The sequence below is a fragment of the Pituophis catenifer genome, unplaced genomic scaffold (assembly GCF_029215685.1).
Source record: "Pituophis catenifer annectens isolate HBS135680 unplaced genomic scaffold, rPitCat1.0.hap2 SCAF_6, whole genome shotgun sequence".
NCBI classification, from domain to species: domain Eukaryota; kingdom Metazoa; phylum Chordata; class Lepidosauria; order Squamata; family Colubridae; genus Pituophis; species Pituophis catenifer.
The window spans coordinates 3,199,776-3,216,466 of NW_027256886.1; the positions used below are offsets into that span (position 1 = coordinate 3,199,776).

The window sequence follows — 16,691 nt, forward strand, 5'->3', positions numbered from 1 at the left end:
CATGATATCTTTCTTGAAATGCTACCTTTTTATATTGTTTGTGCTCTATGTGGTTGTTATAACGACTTCTCCTTGAATTGTCTTCAGCTATTAACTTATTGGATAGACTTTCTATGGATAAGTATCCTAGATTGATTGTGTCTAAGTGTGACATATAATTATCCCATGATGGGTCAAGTGAGTTGATGATAACACTTTTCATCGTTTGATCTGAAATCACCTCCCCCTTAAGTGCAGTTCTGCTCTAATCTTGTTTAAAGATATTAAATGTTCACTTATGGTAACCCCTGGCTTTATCCTAGAAGAGAAGAAATCTTTAGACATTCTTGTGGTAGTGGCTACACTTTCACTGTGAAACAAATTAAACATGCATTGAATAATTTCTGAGACAGTCAGATTTTGCTTAATACTGTGATACATGGCAGGAGACACACTAGAAATTAATAAGAAAAATGCTCTGTGGTGTAGGCAATCTAACTTTAGAGTCCAAGGTCTTTTTGGGGGGTTAGTAATAAAAAACAATAAGTTTTCTTTCATAAAGACAACCTGGAGCTGCTGATACCATTCTTGCAAATTAATGCCATCTATTCTCAGCTTTGGGAAGTCACTGGGTAAATTCCCAACATTGTTGGGTCCATTACTTACAACCGGGGGTAGTCTGTGGTCTTGTAAATGTTTAAAGTTGCAAAACGGCATGGGGATGCTCGCTACGAGTCTGCTTGATTCTCTCCGCATTCCATGTCTTCCTGGGTTGTCTGCGTAGTCCTGCGCATGCGCGTTGTTCATTTCGTTCCTGGAGTCATCGAGAGAGGTTCTCGCTGCTGCAGCTCCCTCGCTTTGTTCTTCTTCCGATGAATCAGTCTCCAGCTCGATCTTGGGAGTCCTGGTGATAGCGGGCGCTCGTTTTCTTTTGCTGAAGGCGCTGGTCCTTGGATTAGTCTGCGGCGTGGGGTGGTATCTGCAAGGCTCTCTGGGTTCAGGTGTCGGTTCTCTCGCCATCTGGATAGGAGCGGGTAGATTTTGAGGCGTTGGTTCGCTTGCTTGCTTTTTTGTTGATTTTTTAGTAATCTTCAGTTTCGGTCCAAATGCAGCAAAAAGCGTTTTCATTGCTGACTTTACTTGCATGTCTACTGAATCTTCTTCCTTCTCTGTTTCTGATTCTTCTGAGGTATATATTTTTTCTCTTTCATTTTTTGTATCGAGTAAGGCTTTTCGTGCCAGACATTTTGAATCCTGCTTTCTGATTGGCTCTGCTTCGCTCATCTTAGGGGTCTGTTGGAACCAAGATGGCTGCCATTTGAAATTTTGCGCGGGATTGTTGGTTTTCTTCTTCGCTGCATTTTTATCTGTAAGCATATCACTTACTATTTTTGAGTCTTTTGATTTTTCAGTAGCGATGTGCTTCTCTCTCGCTGCTCCATTGTTTTTTAGTATATCTTGGAGGTTCGCGACAAGACTTTCATCGCTCTTTTGGCTTTTTAAAAGTTTTAGTATCTCTGACCTGAGTTCGTTGTTTTCTATTTCGTTTTCTTCTTGGTCATCATCTTCATTTATTATTTCTTCGTCTTCTGTGGTGTATTCTTCAGATTCTCTCGAAATTGCATTCGTGGACTCATCTATTATTTCTTGATCCGCTTCCATTTCTTTGCTGTATGCCCTGGTGTTGGGCCTATCTCTTTTAGACATGTTTAAGTTTTTATTGAGTCAATTTAACCATCCTCTGCTACCAGATTGTTACGATATTTTCAGGATCAGACTCAATAAATAATTTGAGAATCAGATATTCAAATATATCTCTGTTTATTTACATAAGGCATTCTATATTCACTGAATATTCACAGATAGAAGCACAGAATGGACGTATGCAGCTCCTTATATATACAATGGGTGGAGCTAAGTATGGGAGTGGTAAAGTATGAATACATTAAGAAGTGAAGAATAAGTTAACCCCTGACACACACTGTCCATGTACTATTTATATAATGGAAAATAAGGCATTTACTTGTGACAGATGCTAACATGGGAAACAGCAACAAATCTCTGTGCCAACAGCTTCGACCCAGGACAAACAGGGCAGACTTTGGCACACAATACTTAATGTGCAGAAATTTGATGTCAGCACCCAAACCAAGGCCAAAGAGCATTTCAGCAGCCTAGGACACTTTATAGCAGCAGCCCCCAGTCTTTGGGGCACCAGGGACCAGTTCTGTGAATAGAGGTCTTTCCGTGGACTGGAAGAGGCATGGATTTATGTGCTGCCTGCAACCTGTGGGGCTTTCCTTGTTTGTGCGACCCGGTTTCTAGTATGCCACAAATAGCACCAGTCCACGGAAAAGGGGTTGGCGACCCCTGATTTATAGCATACCTCAAAGTGACAAAAATAGGATTTTAATGCACCCATGAAGAAGAGGCTGAGATCTATGATTCTGGGTATTTCAATATTGGTGTATTTGATTATCTCATCAACTTTTGCTTGTATGTGTTAATACCACTTTATAATGCCTTGGTAAGGCCACACTTGGAATACTGCATCCAGTTTTGGTCGCCACAATGTAAAAAAGATGTGGAGACTCTAGAAAGAGTGAAGAGAAGTGCAACAAAGATGATTAGGGGACTGGAGGCTAAAACATACGATGAACAGTTGCTGGAATTGGGCATGTCTAGTTTAATGAAAAGAAGGACTAGGGGTGACATGATAGCAGCGTACCAATATCTCAGGGGCTGCCCCAAAGAAGAGGGAGTCAAGCTATTCTCCAAAACACCTGAGGGTAGAACAAGAAGCAATGGGTGGAAACTAATTCAGGAGAGAAGCAACCTAGAACTAAGGGGAAATTTCCTGAGAGAACAATTAATCAGTGGAACAACTTGCCACCAGAAGTTGTAAATGCTCCAACACTGGAAGTTTTTAAGAAGAGATTGGATAACCAGTTGTCTGAAGTGGTGTAAGGTTTCCTGCCTAAGCAGGGGGTTGGACTAGAAGACCTTCAAGGTCCCTTCCAATTCGGTTATTCTATTCTAGCTCAAGGTTGACTCAGCTTTCCATCCTTCTGACGTCAATAAAATGAGGAACCAGATTGTTGGGGGCAATATACTGACTCTGTAAACCGCTTAGAGAGGGCTGTAAAGCACTGTGAAGCGGTATATAAGTCTTAAGTGCTATTGCTATTGCTACCCTTCTTGAACATACTCATCAACAGAGGCAGGAATGGCAAATTAGAAACATAATTCTATTGTAAAACTACCCATACCAAGTGCTCCAGTATCAAAATAACAGCCCAAGCCCCCACAAGAGAAGCTATGTAATGACACTATTTAGACAAGCACAAACACTCTGCAGCGATCCTGAACATTAGAAAAAGGAAACAGATCATCTATACAACATCTTCCAACAAAATGGATACCTACGCAAGAAGGGAAGAAACAGATACAGAAACAAACATCAATCTCCTAGAAGAGAACTTAATAATTACGGATAAAATTGCAAATATGGAAATAATAATAATAGAAAAAAAATTGAAAAATATGCACAAAATAGTAATAGAATCTTAGAAATAAGCAAAAATTAATATGCACCAAGAAGGAAATTTGTTAAACATGTGCAAATGACATGACAAGCTTTGCATTGTTTAATTTTAGGGATAAAAGAATAAGATAACTAAAATCACTAAGTCAAAAATAATACAAGCAGACGCATACAATTTTATTTGTCAAGGAGAAACTAGTTTTTGTGTGATAAAATGTTCCCTTATCCCAGAGGGAGATAAAATGAAACCAACACCTCAGGGACAACCATGACCTGGAGGACTGAGAATCTCCATAGACACTTAACAGACTCAATGCATAATTTGGGGAATCCTCCTAACCTATCATGGTTAGGAGGGCCTTGGCTCAACTTCGGGTTGTGTCCCATTTATGTCCCTTCCTTGATCAAGAAGCCCTCCTTTCAGTCACTCATTCTCCATTCATCTCCTGGATGAGTGGGAGTAGGAATGGATTTGTGGAGGAAAAAGTTGCAGACTACAGAACCATTAGCACTACTCAGGTGACCCTGAGGACACAGGTAAACCTCCAAGTGCTTCAATGACCCTCTAAAAGGATGCAAATGACCAGCTTTGTCTGCAAGGAATTGTTGTGACTCCGTTATCTGAGCCTGTGTCATTGGCAGGAGAGGATTCCGAGAGTGAAGGAGAGGAGTTGGCAAGGCCTCCCTCTCCAGGACCCGCCTCTCTGGCAATGCCTTCGGTGTCCCCCGAAGGGCAAGAGATAGGGCCGGGGCCAAGCACATCCACGCAGCCACAGATGGACAGTGATGAGGGTAATGAGTCTTGGCTGGATCCACGCCAGCGTCGCAGAGATAAGCGCGTGCAACAGAAGAAAAGGCGTGCCCGAGATTAGGCTGAGTCACTGGACCACACCCCACAGGATATAAAAGGGAGCATGGTGGCCAGTCAAACCTTATGATGAACAAAGCTGAAAGCTTCCACGCCATTCTGCATTGCCGGACTTTTGCTATAGACTTTGCTGGATTATCTCTGGACTTGATTGACTCTGTAATTATTGAGCTGTTTCTTTTGATGTATCAGAAGTGGGGAGAAGTTATCTCTCCTCTTTGTAAATAATAAACTCTTGGCAGGCAGCCACTAGGTTGTTGCCAAGTTCCATTATCATAAGGAAAAGGATTTTGCCAGCTGGTTTGGTCTTTAACTCTTGAACGTCTGTTGGTGTGTGTGCGTGTGGTTGGGGACAGAACAGGAATATGAATCCTGCCATTCCCCACTATCCTGTCAGAACTGAAGAAGCTTCTTGGATGAGAAGCAAAATGTCTTCAAAAGAAAAAAGAAAGTCCAGTTGCCTTGGGGACTCCTGGATGGACTATTGCAATGCATTCTATCTGAGTTTATACTTCAAGAGTATCCAGAAGCTGCAACTGATGTGGAATGCAATGGTACAAACAATTCTGGGTACCCCTGGAGAAGCACATTTAACTTCTTTGCTATGTGAACTGCACTGGGTGCTGATTTGCTTCTGGGTCTAATTTAAGATGCTGGTCATCACCTTTTATCAGGTTCGCCTGATACACCAGTTGTGCCCCTTTCTGGATCACAGAGAGGGCCTCCTCAGGGTGCTGTCGGTCAAGCAATGTCGGCTGGCGGCCCCCAGGGGGAGGGCCTTCTCTGTGGGGGCACCCGCCCTCTGGAATGAGCTCCCTCCCGGAATACGACTGATCCTGGACCTCCATACTTTCCGTAAGGCCCTGAAGACTTTTTTATTCCACCAAGCCGGCCTAGCCTAAAAGGTCTTATGGGTTAGTTTTTTAAATTGTATAGATGTGGGGTTTTAAATTGGGACACCGACCGATTTAATTTATTTTAGTTATTTTTAACTTTTATATTATATGTATCTTAATTTTGGCTGTCCACCGCCCTGAGTCCTTCGGGAGAAGGGCGGTATATAAATTTAAAAAAATAAAAATAAATAAATAATAAATATAAAGCCCTTCATGGCATGGGAGCAGGATACCTGTGGAACTGTCTTGTCCCAACTACATCAACCTTAGCTTTTTGAATTTATCATTTTGATTTTTGTTTTTTCTTGTAACTTGTTCTTAATTCCATTTTTAGCTGGGCTTTTATTAAGATGTTGATACTGTTTTGTCTTTATGATGTTCCAAATTGCCCAAAGTCCCTTAGGTGAAATAGGCAGTGGATGGGGACGTGGTGGCTCAGTGGCTAAGACGTTGAGCTTGTCGATCGAAAGGTTGGCAGTTCGGCGGTTCAAATCCCTAGTGCCGCATAATGAGGTGAGCTCCCGTGACTTGTCCCAGCTTCTTCCAACCTAGCAGTTCGAAAGCACTTAAAAATGCAAATAGAAAAATAGGGACCACCTTTGGTGGGAAGGTAACAGCGTTCCATGCGCCTTTGACATTGAGTCATGCCGGTCACATGACCATGGAGACGTCTTCGGACAGCGCTGGCTCTTTGGCTTTGAAACGGAGATGAGTGCTGCCCCCTAGAGTCAGGAACAACTAGCACAAATGTGCGAGGGGAACCTTTACTTATATACCGCTTGTTTTCACTCTTTTCCTTAGATAAAGTATACGAGGAAATGGAAAAAGTTTTCAGTCCATCTCACTCCATCTGTTATGAAGATCGGAAGAAACTGCCGTATACCAATGCTGTGATTCATGAGCTCATGCGAACCAAATATTCCTTGTTGTTCGGGCTTCCTAGACAAAGTGTGCATGATATCTACTCAAATGGCTTTCTTTTCCCCAAGGTAAAATTTATAGATAGTATATCTTTGGCGTCTTCAGTTTAAGTGTTCCACCCTTATGAAGAATTTCTTCGGCAGAGCTCTGTTTAACACAAGATGTGAGCTCTGAAAATGTTGTTATTGTTATTATTATTTATTTATTTATTTGTTTGTTTGTCAAACATGTAAAAGATAACAGGTATAAGGATAAACATAAATATGAACACAGGAAATGGGTACGAATAAATGGGGACAGTAGGACAGGGATGGTAGGCACGCTGGTGCGCTTATGCACGCCCCTTACAGACCTCTTAGGAATGGGGTGAGGTCAACAGTAGACAGTCTAAGGTTAAAGTTTTGGGGGTTTGGGGATGTAACAACAGAGTCAGGTAGTGCATTCCAGGCATTGACCACTCTGTTGCTGAAGTTGTATTTTCTGCGATCGAGTTTGGAGCCGTTTACCTTAAGTTTGTATCTATTGTGTGCTTGTGTATTATTGTGGTTGAAGCTGAAGTAGTTATTGACAAGTAGGACGTTGTAGCAGGTAATTTTGTGTACTACGCTTAGGTCAGACCAAAGGCGACGTAGTTCTAGGTTGTCCAAGCCCAAAATTTCAAGCCTGGTGACCTATGGTATTCTGTTGTGAGCAGAGGAGTGGAGGACTCTTCTCGTGAAATACCTCTGGACTCTCTCAATTGTATTAATATCTGATATACAGTGCGGATTCCAGGCAAATGAGCTGTATTCAAGAATTGGTCTAGCAAAGGTTTTGTATGTCCTAGTTTGCAGTACAATAGTACCGGAGAAGAAGCTTTGCAAGATTAGGTTGACAACTTTTAATGCTAAATGCTAAAATGTGCAATTGAAAAACCCCATTTGCAGTGTACAAGTGAATCAGGGCTGGGCAACTTGATGAAACGAAGTATTCCATTTGAATAAATAAATACGTAAATAAAACCTGTGCTTATCCAGATGTTTACCTCAGTCTATTTCTGTCTTATAGGGAGCTATTATTATTGCAGACTTACGTTCTGTTCTTTTCGATCCTGAACAATGGGAGACCCCCGAAGAGTTCAACCCCAATCATTTTTTGGACAAGGAAGGAAATTTTGTGAAAAAAGAAGTATTTCTTCCTTTTGGAGCAGGTAATCTGTAAAAAAACAAAAAACAGTTATGATTGGCAAATGATACTTATTTTAGGAAGGGGTGAAAAAAGCAAAAAAAAATAAATAAAAATTGCTTCATGACATTTGGTCCATTTGTAAAACCAATGTAAAATGAAAGACTTTCCACAGTATGCAATCGGATCAAAGGGAGGGAAAAATTCGTGTGTCATTGGACTCCAGAAAGAGGTAATTGATCCAAACATCATGATTTTAGATATACCCTCAATATTGCTGATAGATAAACTAACTCCAGACAGTATCATATCTTGGGGACATTACAGTGGTGGGTTCCTCCCAGTTTGGTCCGGTTCGGCCGAGCCGGTAGCGGTGACGATATGACGTCACTAAACCGGTTCTCTTTGTCTGGGAGCTGGGCTCTCCCGCCCGCCCCCACATTATTCCTACCTTTTATTTCTTCTTTTTTAGCCCAGCTGATAGGTGCGGCAGAATGGATTGCCGCACCTCAGCTGGGCAGATTCCTAACACGCTTGCACGGAGCGTATTGTTATGATTGAATCTGAAGTAGTCATTGACAGGTAGGACATCATAGCAGATAATTTTGTGTACTACGCTTAGGTCAGACCTAAGGCAGCTTAGTTCTAAATTGTCTAAGCCCAAAGAGAGGCTCTGGAGGCTGGGGACAGCAAAAAACGTCACTTCCTGTTCAACCAGGAGTTGGGAAATGGGCTGCTTCAGGCCTCCGGAGGGCATGGGGAAGGCTGTTTTCACCCTCCCCAGATTCATTGGGAAGATCTGGAGCCAGGTGAGAAAGAAAAATGGGCCTGCTGGGCCATCGGGTGCCAGGAGCTGGGGCACGCACATGCGCAGGGCAGGCACATAGAATTATGGGTGTGGACACGCATGGACGCAAACCTGTCCCATCCCCCCCTCTCCTGGCACGCGATGGCAAAAAGGTTAGCCATCACTGATCTAGCAAATGTTTTGTATGCTCTATTTAGTAGTTGGTAACAACATTACCAGAGAAGAAGCTATGCAAGATTAGGTTAACAACTCTTAATGCCTTTTTGGTGAGTAGAACTAGGACACCTCTGAATTTTTCCCCAATGGTTCAGATTTGGTTTCTTCCAGGGGCGGGTTCCAAACCCTAGCAGGAAAGGATGCAGAGGTTTTGAAAGAGCTCAGGTGTCTGCCAGGTGCTACTGCCAGCAGAGTCAAGAGGCGTATTTTTAAGTAAGGACGGGGTGGGCTTCAAAAATTTTAGCAAGGGGTTCTCTTCCCGGTTGCTGGGTGGCTGCGGCCATGATGGGCGTGGCCTAGTCAGTCTCCTGCACCATGGCGGGGGGGCGTTTTTGCCCTCCCCAGGCTCCAGAGGTTTTCCTCAAGCTTCCAGGAGGGTGAAAATGGCCTCCCCAGGTTCCGGAGGCCCTCTGGAAGGCACTCTTCCCAAACTTCTGGTAGGCCTGTTTTTCGCCCTCCCTGAGCCTCCGCACATGCCCTGCACTTACCTGCATCCAAAACAGGCTGCGTGGGGACTCCTGGGAAGGGAGGGGTGGGATGGGTGGGGCCAACCAGGAGTGCGATTTGGGAGTTCTCCGAACTGCACAGAATCTTAGCTAGAGGTTCTCCCAAACTCCTGCGAATCCCCAGCAGCCCACCCTTGCCTCTGACCACTTTCTGACCACTTTAGAATTTCCTGTCCAAATAACAGCGTCTTTTCATTTGTTAAAGAAAGTTGAAATAGTACTATTGTGATATGAGCTAGGAATATTTTGGAACTCCAAGGACAATATAAAGTGATCCATGGGCAGATGTTTGAGTTCATCTGCATCAGGGGTGGGTTCTAAATTTTTTTACTATTGGTTCTGTGGGCGTGGCTTATTTTGTGGGTGTGGCTTGGAGGTCATGTGACTAGGTGGGCATGGCTAGCTGGTCAGAGTCATTTCTGGAAGGTCCTCGCACTTACGACCAGTCTTCGCACTTACGACCTGACTCATTTGTTTGCTTTTAACACTGATCAGCTGTAGGATGGCCCTTTGAAGCCCCACGGCAAGAGTTTAAACTGTTTTTTTCCCTCTAGTCATTAGCTGGGACTCAGGAGGCAGCAATAGATTGGGGGTGGGACCAAATAAAATGTAAGAATAACGTGGGTGGGGGGGGTGGGGGGAGGGCTGGGGGGGAGAACCGGTTCGGTGACATCATATCGTCACTGCTACCGGCTCGGCCTAACCGGACCGAACCGGGAGGAACCCACCACTGATCTGCATGTATGCTCACAACTTTTGGGGAGTTTGGAGGAGCCAAAAGAGAAGGAGGAAAGAAAAGAGGAAGGAAGAGAGGAAAAAGGCAAAGGCTGATGGGTGAAAAAATATCCCTGTCAAGCTTCGTTGTTATCTCCAAATAAATGAATTTCCAAACGCCCAATCTTTGAGGAAATTTTTCTCTTTATTGAGCATAACGAACTGACCCTGACTCAATGCGCAGTTAGCACTGAACTTTGCCCCCCCCCCAAAACCTCTCTTTCCGGTTCCCAATTATCTGCGTCTCATTGGCCATCATCCAAGCCACTCTTCCCATCCCATCTCCATCAGTTCACAGGAATGTCCCCCCTCCCATCCCATCTCCGTGGAGACAGTTCTTCAGGGGAATTAAGTAGGTGAAAGTTCAAGCCTCTCCTCTCCTTCCTTATGGCAGCTTGGAAGCTGACATCCCCATTGTTTTCCATGGTGTAAATGGGGCACGAGAAGTTTTTATATTTAACCGAAATGAATTGTCACAACAGTGGATGCAGTTCTGCAAGATGCAAAGTAAAGGGAAAAGACCAATATCTTCGTTGCATTAACATAATACCGTAGGTTTAAACTGGTTAGTGAATTAACTTGTTTTCTAAATTCACTTGATTTTTAAAACATGAATTACCCACTTGGCTAAGTTCATACAGTGAGAGAAAGCACAGAAACACCCATCACACTGAACTCCACCCAAGCTTAGTCTTTTAGCTTTTAAGGAACACGTTTCTGTGGGCGTGGTTTGGTGAGTGTGGCAGGGGAAGGATATTGCAAAATCTCCATTCCTGCCCCACTCCAGGGGAAGGATACTGCAAAATCCCCATTCCCTCCCCACTTTGGGGCCAGCCAGAGGTGGTATTTGCCGATTCTCCAAACTACTCAAAATTTCTGTTACCGGTTCTCCAGAACCTGTCAGAACCTGCTGAATACGAGACCACCTTCTGCCACCGATAACCTCCCACCGGCCAATTCGCTCCCACAGAGAGGGTCTCCTCAGGGTGCTGTCGGTCAAGCAATGTCGACTGACGACCCCCAGGGGGAGAGCCTTCTCTGTGGGGGCACGAGCTACCCCCAGGAATACGACTGATCCCGGACCTCCGTACTTTCCTTCGAGCGTTAAAGACCTTCTTATTCCAGCAAGCTGGGCTGGCTTAAAATTTTAATGGGTTATTTTATGGGGAAAGGGTTTTAAAATTTAGGGAAGCCAAATTGATTTAATTCTGTTTTAATTCTTTTTAATTTTTATATTGTATGTGTTTTAAATTTTGGCTGTTCATCGCCCTGAGTCCTTCGGGAGAAGGGCGGTATACAAATTTAAATAATAAATAAATAAAAATAAATAAATTTCACCCCTGCTTCTCTGGCGTTTTGAAGGAGGACGACTACATGCACCAGCCCAAATTCCCTTCACCTGATCATTGCAAAGTGGGACAGATGGGTAATGAATAATAGATTATTACCATTTTAAAAGTCTTTTCTCTTCATTTTTGTGTAGGAGCTCGTGTCTGCTTGGGACAACTCCTTGCAAATATTGAGCTATTCAACACCTTTACCGGACTGCTGAGGGCATTTAGGTTGGAGCCACCAGAAGGTGTGGAACTCAGTGAAAAATCCGTAATAGGGGTAACTGTGCATCCCGCTCCCTACAAGATTTGTGCTCTCCCTCGTATCAGGACACCATAATATGGGCACAAACAATAAGAGGGTCATGTTTATTACATGTTATGATCTCTCCCTTTTTCATTTCTTTTATCACCTTCAAGGCTGGCTCTTCAGATCTTGCTGAAGGATTCCTCCTGGCATCTCTCAGTATTCCTAACCATACTTGGCAGCCACATCTAGGTCTCTTATACTGATTGTGGTAGTGGCTATAGGTACCTGCCTAACCCCTGGAGAAGGGGCTAATGTTAAATACTACCGGTTCACACCGGTTCGGGGGAACCGATAGCAGCGGCGGCGGATGGTTCGGAGAACCAGTACTGGTGGCCATGCGAGTCTCCCCCCGGCCTAGATGTCGTTACTTTCTGGTTTTAATCAAGAAGTAACCTGTTTTTTACCCTCTGTGCATGCGCAGAAGGCTTTGCGCATGCACAAAGGGTCCAAAATCACATGTGACACACGCACTCTCGCACTCCTGAACTGGTAGTGAAGGTTAGTAGATTTCACCCCTGGGGTAATGATGTAATTAGGGCTTGTCAGAAGTCTCCTGTTGCAATTGCTCATGAGATCATGGGTAATTCCTGGAGAAAGAAAAGGAGGGATTTATACTTAAGGGCCTGGGAGAACAACCAGATCTTCAAAGTCTTCTGGAACATCATTAGAGTGGCAACCACATAGCTTTCAGGAGGCACCTTATTCCTGAGAGCAGGTGCTGCAAGAAAGAAGGCATGCAACTTATGGAACGCTCTGGGTTCCATAAGTTGGCATTCTTTAATTGAAGAGACCTGGAGTGCCCCAACATTGTCAGCCTATTCTGGCTGGGCAGAAACCTTTGGAACTAGGTGGCCCTTCAAATAACCTGACCATGTGACATCGAGTTCCACCTCCATTTCTCTACATGTATCAATGTGCATGACTTTTAATATTATGCAATTTTAATAGCTTTCTCATCTTTTCAAACGGTAATAATTGTAGGAGACATAATAAATAATGAAATCTCTGCCTCAACATTACTTGTAATTGTAAAATTAATATTGGTGCAATTTGCAAGAAGGCTATAACGACTTCTAAATATTCATCGTTAATACTTGCTTTGCTATGATGTGTAAGATCCTAGCAGCTGCATTTGCAAATATTACTGTTAATGTTGTTAATTTCGTCATGGCTCGTTGTATTTCTGCGAATGTATTTGGTTAAGCAATGGATCAGTATATTGTAGCCTGTGCAAAATTAGAAAATATATATTTAATTAACCCATTTTCTTGGCCTGCATAATACAACGAAGCCTAAACTGATGAAACTGCTAGGACCCTAAATCAGATTAAGCCATTAAATCCTAATGATATTTAAGTAACTAGGTTTGCATATTGGGCACATACAGCTATTAACTGCTGGCAAGGCTGCTGCTGTGGGGATGAAATGAAGCTGATGCAGGAAACACATTTAATAGATGCTAATTATGCACTGTTGATATCACCTGGTGTGAGATCTGTGTATCTGTCCATTCTTTGGAGTAAGGGAGGGGGATTTGGTTCTTGATACATTTACTTTCTATTTTCCTTTCTATGTATCCTATACCCTGCCTTGCATTCTTGTGTAACCTTTCACCTGATTTATAACTGTTGTCTGGCGCCTTAGCTACCTGGCAGTTTCTTACCTCTTGGGGAATGTAAGGGGAGCATGGGCCATGTGGACTGCAGTGCTGGAAGATGGCCCTGAGAAACTTCTCTTATCTCTTTCTCAGAGTGGCCGGAACAATAACATCTTCACACCTGCAGATTGGCTGAATCCACATCGGACGGTTGGGAGGGGTTCTTCGTTTCCTTTATCCTAGTTGTATGGCCTGAGGGACCTCACAGCCTGCTTTGAATCTGCCTTGCTATCACCCCTTTTCAATAAAAGGTTCCTTTTGAAATTCCAAGTTTCAAGAGTCTTTACTTTCTTGAGTAAGGGGGAGAGGCCGGGCCTTACACCTAGTTTAAGTAATGACATTTATTTATTTTATTTATTTATTGGTTCGATTTATATGCCGCCCTTCTCCAGAGACTCAGGGCAGCTTACAATGCATTAAGCAATAGTCTTCATACTTTTGTATATACCTGCTTAGTAGGGCTTTCGCCCCCCCCCCAAAGTGGTGTTCTTTTTTATACAAAGTCAGCTTATTGCCGCCACAATCCGGGTCCTCATTTTACCTATCTCGGAAGGATGGAAGGCTGAGTCAACCTTGAACCTGTGAGATTTGAACTTGCAGTAATTGCAGGCAGCTGATGTTACTTAACAGTGCTTTAGTCTGCTGCGCTACCAAGGCTCAATGTGTACAAGAAAACAACCAAGCTCTGAGGACAGCAACGACCCCCGATACATTTAACAAACACAAATGTCTTTAATCTCATTTTGAGGCTGAAGCCCCCTTTCAGGCATTTTTCAGGGATTGTTCTCCTTGACAAAGGCTGACAGAGGGAAAAATGGGGCTCCTGTGTTTCAGGTATTTCATTTTCAACAGGAGATGTGAATATCACCTACTTTTTAAGGGTTCCTCTGTGAGGGGAATGTCAACTCAGTAGTAAAGGAAATTAATGTTGTAGCACCATGTTTATGCCTCACTGAGAAATGCAACTGTCTTGATCCTGCTGTCAGTCTTGGAGGCCATCTTTTATATTTGGGCCTTCAGGCCTGCCACATTTTTTACTGTGGAAAAATGGGAGGGGGGATTGTATAAAGTGTGGGTGATATGTAGTCAAAATAACATTCTTTTCTCAGAGAGTCAAGGCCACCTTGCCCTGCAGCTGTGATGAGGTGACTGGGAGGCATCTCCAGTTTTGGATGGTGCTTGATTGGATCATGTGATGGACATGTGGGTGCAGGGGAAGGAACGTGAAATTTCTTTTGGGTGGGGAAAACCTGGAAACCTTCAGATTCGGGTTTCCCCAAATGTGCCAATATGACATTTCTAATAAACTGTAACTTCGAGGAAATTCAAGCCTCGGAGTTTTCTTTCATTAAGGGTGTTACTTGGAACCTTGACACCTGCATCTCTGGACAAAGACCACAATGCTAGAGCCATGAAATCTTATTGGATTTCTGGCAGAAGAAAGCAAGATGTCCCCTGGAACCAAGGGAAAATCAGAGCCCTCAATTTCTTTCCCCAAGAAAGAGGGCCGGGCTGTATAATGGAGGTCTTCCCAGCCAGAGGGCATCTCTTCTCCCCCATCCTGCCTTTACTGCCTCCCAGGGGCGGAGGAAATTGAAACAGCTCCTCAGCCGACTGCAGGGAAAATGGTGGGAAAAAGAAAGGACTCTAAGCCCTCTGAGGAATGTCAGATGACATGCAGCATCCCTGATTTCTGTGATGGGCCATTTATTTATTTATTTATTATTCAAATTTCTATACCGCCCTTCTCCTTTCGGACTCAGGGCGGTGAACAGCCAAGATAAAAACATCTATACAAACATCACAGTTAAAAATAAAGTTAAAATAATTTATAAATTTGGCCCATAATTTAAAACTTGTCAATTAAAATCAATATTAAAATTTTAAAACTAACCCTAAAATCAAGACAGACCGGCTAACTGAAAAAAATAAGTTTTTAGGGCCCGACGAAAGATCCGAAGGTCGGAGATCACTCGTATCTCTGGGGGTAGATTGTTCCATAGGGTAGGTGCCAAGGAAGAAGGCTCTCCTCCTGGGGGTCGCCAGCCGGCATCCTGAGGAGGCCCTCTCTGTGGGAGCGAACTGTGGTTCGGAGAATCGGTAGCGGCAGCAGAACGAGACTCCACCCACTTGCCTGGATGTCATTACTTCCTGGTTTTAATCAAGAAGCAACCTGTTTTTTGCCCTCTGCGCATGCACAGAGGGTTCAAGTTTGCATGTGATGCGTATGGCACATGCACTTCCGAACCGGTTGGGAAGGTAAGTAGATTTCACCCCTGGAGGAGATGTGTATGTGCAAAGCCTACGTAACAAAGATAAAAGAAGAAGGAGTTTGAACAGGTGGGGCCCCTTTCAATGCAGAAAACAGGAGCTGACTGGCATATCATAGAAGGCATATTGCTAAAATAAGAAATAGGGCTAAGAGAGAGCCAAAAGAAGACTTGCTAAATGCCTATTAGTTAACTTTTAGGAATAGGGCTGAAGTAGAGCCAATAGAATACCTGTTAGATAACTTTTGAAATGTTTATTAGTTAAGATTTAGAAATAGGGATGGTGTGGAGCCAATAGAGGTGTTTCTTATAGTCTGGAAAATATGGTAATTGTCTCTGACCTGAAAACATGTGAAGGAGAAGCGTTTATTCATGTTATGGGGGCGTTTTTCTATTTCAATGGCTCCCATAATTATTCCCTTGTTGAAGTGTTCAGTTTTGGAGATTGATTTGGTTCCTTCAAAATCATAGACCAAGGAGTCTATGAAATACCATGCAAAATCTGCCCAGCCACATACATTGGACAAACTAATAAGAGAATAAATGCACGCATTGCAGAACACAAGAATGCAGTCAGAAAAGAAGAAAAAAACTTCCTCCCTTTTCCAGCACCTTAAAGCAACAGGACCTGAAATTGATTTTGAAGGAAAGAAATCAATCTCCAAAACTGAACACTTCAACAAGAGAATAATTATGGAAGCCATTGAAATAGAAAAACGCCCCCATAACATGAATAAACGTGACAATACCTCCCGCCTACCAGACATCTGGAAACTAGCCCTTGTCAACAAACGAGTCCCAGCACCCACAGACAGAAAAATCTACACCCCAGAAGCCAGACACACACGCCCCGAGACCTCCAGCCAAATCACATTCCAGCCAGCCACAAAGATGAAGCCCTGCCACCTGCTGGAGAAAAACCGACCATACACCCGAAGCCAAGCCAATAGAATAGACACAGACTGGGACTCCCAACCAATCAGAACAAAGAGGTGGGGCCATCCCAGCAAAGCAGACTACCAGCACCAGATTTGAAATAGTAACGGCAGTTGCTACACAAGATCCCTTGCATAAGACTGATGATGGCAGATGGGATTCTGCCAAAACATTGCCAAAGTGCTCTCAACCTTACATGGGAGAAGACCCGAATACACCAATTTTCATATATCAAATAATTTTCCCCATATGTTGGTTAGCGATAGTATTTTGAGTGCTTGGCAACTGGCTTGCATTTATGGCCATTTGCATCATGCCACAGTCACGTGACTGCTATTTTCAACATTTTTTTGCCAATTTCTGGTGGTTCTTTTCAGTTTCTGAGGAAAAAAATGTCTATCAAGTATAATAGCTTCGTTTCACAACTGAGGTGTTCAATTAACAACCACAGTGTTTGCTTAATCACCACCACAAAACATGTCATTAAAATCAGGTGTGGACATGTGGTGAC

The 16,691-nt window shown here is 43.4% G+C and overlaps 1 pseudogene; it reads left to right on the plus strand.

Moving 5' to 3' along the window:
- The window catches only part of LOC139318277 (cytochrome P450 2J5-like), a 77,352-nt pseudogene that overhangs the window by 27,396 nt on the left and 33,265 nt on the right, over positions 1-16,691 (plus strand).